The sequence below is a fragment of the Cricetulus griseus genome, chromosome 2, assembly GCF_003668045.3.
Source record: "Cricetulus griseus strain 17A/GY chromosome 2, alternate assembly CriGri-PICRH-1.0, whole genome shotgun sequence".
Classification (NCBI taxonomy): Eukaryota; Metazoa; Chordata; class Mammalia; order Rodentia; family Cricetidae; genus Cricetulus; species Cricetulus griseus.
In genome coordinates this window covers 195,432,278-195,436,852 of record NC_048595.1, presented here as the reverse complement: position 1 = coordinate 195,436,852, position 4,575 = coordinate 195,432,278, and the positions used below count along the sequence as shown (strand labels likewise).

Sequence of the window (4,575 nt, the reverse complement as noted above, 5' to 3'; positions counted from 1 at the left end):
TACACAGAGAAACCCAGTCTTTAAAAAAAAAATTTTTTTATAGAAACGCCAACTGTTGATATTTATTAGGACTTACTATGAGCTTGCTCTGAATTTCCCAAATGAGTTTACATTCACATAACCTTCATAGCAACTCTTTGTAAAGATAGTTATTTCCATTTGAAGATGTGTTAAAACTAGAAATAAATTACCCCAAATCACATGGTAAGGGGCAAGATCTAGGATTCAAACCTAAGCAGGATAGGGTCAAGGGGCTGCAGCTGTTTGTGTGCGTTGCGTGTTTAGTTCTTGATACTGCTTCATAGAATACCCTCAGAGATCGAACCTCTCCAGCCCCTGCCTTGCTCTTCTACACCACCTGTAGCATAGTCAAATGCCTCCTCCTGTGGACTTAGTCTGGTGCTGGCAAGGAGGGTACACTGCCTACAGGGCTGAGTCTGCCCCGTTCACTGGTTGGCTCCCAGCACCTACAATATAGTCAATGCTGGCACTCTTTTCATCTGCGCCTCCAGTTTCTTTTGTTTCTTGGTATTTCTCATTAAACCACATGCTCCTTGGCAGCAGTCAGGTCTAAGCTCCACTGCTTTAATTTCTTACGGTAAGACTAGTACAGATCGGAAAGGGAGTGAAACATAACAAATAAGTGAATAATCTCTCCTGCATCACTCAGTATTCAACAATACTGTCTTGCTTTGACATGGGTGTATGTGTGAGTGTGTGGATGTATGTGTGTGTGTGGGTATGTGTGCGTGCGTGTTTCAGACAGGGTCTCATGTTGCCCAAACTGGCCTCAAACTCACTATGCAGCTGAAGCTGACCTTGTTTCTGACCCTCCTGCCCCCACCTCCTAAGGGCTGGAATTATAGGTACATGCCATCACACTGGATTTATATGATGTTGGTGACTAAACCCAGAGCCTCACACATGCTAGGTAAGCATTCTGCCAATTGTGTCACATTCCAAGCCATCATGTGTAGTGATATTTTTTATTATTATTTATTAAAGCTTGACTGAGGATTCAAAAAGGTAAAGTCAGCCTCGAGCTATAGAGAGATCAGGCAGTGGTGATACACACCTTTAATCCCAGCAGCCAGAAACTAGGAGGTGGTGGCACACACTTTTAATTCTAGGACTCAGAATTAAGAGGTAGGCAGATCTCTCTGAGTTCAAGGCTACCCAGGTCTACAAAAGAGTGAATCATTCTAAAACAGAATTAGAGCTCACACCTTTATTCCCAACATTAGGGAAGTATATAACACAGAAGCAAGGTCTCAGAGAGGCTTTTCATTCTCCACCCACACTGAGGAGAGGTTACAGTCTGAGGATTTGTGAGATCTCGTGGAGACAGGATCAGCCCATTCAGCCTCAAGAGGAGGTAAGAGCTAGTGGCCCATTACTTTGCTTTTCTGATATTCATCTTGAAGACTGAACCCCAGTATCAGTCTCTGGGTCTTTTATGTTTTGTGTTACAATCATGCTTTTGTTTTGTTTTGTAGACAGTACGAGGGATTAAACCCAGGGTCTCCAACATGGCAGGTAAGCAGTCTACTCATTTCTGTTTTCCTATGATAACTTTGCTAGACAAGTTCTTCTGTACAAAACAACTTGTGGTCTTTCATGACAGTTCTGGAAATGTCTTATTAAAAGGGCATGGAGTTTTCATGTGATGATAAGATTGGGCTGTGGGTAAATAATTTTATTTCTACATTGTTTACTTTCTGCTTTGTTCTAAAAAGCAGAGAGGATCTGCTGAAAGGAGAGTTCATTAGTGGGGGTTGGGCTATGAATTAGTGTAAAACACTCTAAAGTGGAAGTCTACACAAAACACAATTGTTCTTAGCCTGTATATCGAATAAGTTGACTCTACATATCAAAATGTTTTTAAAAGTTCTCTTCATTTTTATGTTATTTTTTATGTGTATGAATATTTTGCCTACATGTGTGTCTGTGCATCATATTTGTGGTGCCAGACCAGCTGGAAGAGGGTGTTGGATTCCCTGGGACTAGGAATCAAATCAAAGTCCTCTTGAAGAACAGAAAGTGCTCTTAACTGCTGAGCCATCCAACCCGTCACCTTGTTTTATTGAATCTAACTTTGGAATAACTTCTAAGTCATTCTCCTCCTTGACATTCTGGGGATTCATCAAGATCAATCTCAAGAGCTTTGTACCAGCTCTCTAACTGTGAGCTTGCTGTAAATCTCCACTCTCTCTGTGTTCTTACTGGCCAAGAGGCCCACCTGATCTGTCACCTGACCTTGAAACCCTTAAATTCGAATGCTCAACCACTCAGAATATAGTACAACTCTATCCACCTCTCTAGGCCCTTCTCCTACTGTCCTTCCCACCCCTGTACATCTATGCTCCAGTCTTAGTGACATTGTTATTGTCCCTAAGATTTCTACCAAAATGATGTCTTCAATGTATCCTTTGGTTATCTCTGTTTGTCCCCTTGTTTTTCATAATAAGAGCTCTCTCCAAATAGTCCCTAGGTCTTTGTTTCTGCTTAAACTATAAGTAGTATCATTTTGTGATCCAGAGAAAAACATGGTTAGTATAGGCTTGCCTGATTATGTAAACCTGAGTTATGACTAAACTTCCCAAGACTCATTTTCCTCATCTGTGAAATGGTTACAATTAGTTATCATGCATTATTGTCATGAATATTTGAATGAGGAAATTCATGCAAGATGCTTGTATATGCTAACCACTTTCTTTAGTCTTGGCCAATATTTGGTTTATTTGCCTCCTGCTAGACTTTGTGTTTCATGGACTCAGTGTCTTTAGCAAGCATGGTATTTACTGACACATAGTCAGCAGTACATTAAATATTTGACAAATTGACAAATGTCTGGGTGGAGGATTATCTTCTGACTACAAATTTGGAACACCTGATAACATTTGTTTTATGGAGAAGAGTTCAGAAAACTTGTGAAATGGTGAGCTAATTCTATAACAATAAATCACTTCATCCCATGTCCTGAGCCTGGTGTGGCTCTTGATGACACAGTACAGGTATTGAACTTGGTAAACTCTAAGAAATAACTGTAATGGAGATTTCAGTCTAATTCAGTTGAGGAACCCAATGTTGCAAAGATCTGGGTTCTGGTTCGTTCTCTGCCATTAGCTGGGTGTGTGGCCATTAATTAGAAAGTTAAACTCATTCTTTGGGAAAACACTAAATGGTGGATGACAGCAGCTTCTGTAGAGGAATGGGCCATGGTCTTAGAGGTCACAGTTGTGGCTGTGGCTGTGGCTGAGGCCACGGGGCTGGCGGAGGCAAACCTGAAGACAAAGAATAGATCCTTACCAGCAAGCTGGGTCACCTGGACGTGAAGATCAAGTCCCTGGAGGGAATCTAGAGGTTTACCTTTCTCCTTGCCCATTAAGGAATCTGAGATTATTGCTTTTTTCCTGGGAGCATCCCTAAAGGTTCTAAAGACCGTACCAGTGCAGAAGCAGAGTTGGCTGGCCAGCAGACCAGGTTCAAGGCTTTTGTCAGTATTGGAGACATGTGGTCATGTTGATCTTTGTGCTCCAAGGAGGTAGCCACTATCATAATCCCTTTATGGAGAGCCTACTGGGGGAACAAGATTGGCAAGCCTACAACTGTTCCATGCAAGGTGTTGGGCCAGTGTAGCTCTGTGCTGATGTGTCTCATTTCTGCTCCTGTGCCCAAGAGGCTGCTGCTCATGGCCAGTATTGACTACTACATATAAGCCAGGGGCTACACTGCCAACCTGGGCAACTTTGACAAGGCCACCGTTGATACATACCATCTTCAAGACCTATAACTGCTTGCCCCACCCACACCCCTGCCCTACTCCTGGGAAGAGTCGATATTTACCAAGTCTCCTTATTGGGAAATCACTGATCATCTTGTGAAAACCCATACTGAAGTCTAAGTTCAGAAGACCCAGGACCTATGATCACCACACAGGGCTTTTATACTGGAAAAATAAAGTGAGTAAGTCTGAAAAGAAAAAAAGAGAGAAAGTTGAACTCTTGAGTCTGACAGCTCCACTGGTAACTTGCTTGCCTTTCAAGCATGAACATTTGTAGCTCGAATTCTATTTGGTCTTAATTATAAAAAACCCAAGTTAGGTATAAGGATAAATGCTGAAAGATCAGAAAAGCAGAGCAGTCAGCCACTAGTTCTTACCTCTGCTGAATCCTCAGACCAAATGGGCAATCCTGTCCCTAGGAACCCTCAGACTAAATGCTGTCTCTACGAAAACTCAGACTGAATGCCCCAGTCTCCTGAGTTTAATCTCCTGGGATTAAAGGTGTGTGCCACCACTGCCTGTCCTCTAGGGCCAATGAGTGGCTTAGCTCTGCACTCTGATATTCAGGCAAGCTTTATTTGTTAGATCACAAACAAAATATCTCCACAAGGATCTGTGTTAAATTTCTCAGAACTCAAGTAATAAAAGCTGGGGGTGGTGACCTAGCCTTGTAATCCCAGCACTGGGGAGGAGGAGACTGGTAGATCCCTCTGGGCATGATGGCCAGTAGTCTAACTAACCCTCTTGGCAAGTTCTAAGCCAGCGGGGGGATCCTGTGTCATAAATGAGGT

The 4,575-nt window shown here is 42.5% G+C and overlaps 1 pseudogene; it reads left to right on the top strand.

Moving 5' to 3' along the window:
- The first annotated feature begins 1,529 nt into the window (after window positions 1-1,529).
- Window positions 1,530-3,904, top strand: LOC118238179 (annotated as a pseudogene).
- Window positions 3,905-4,575: the final 671 nt, after the last annotated feature.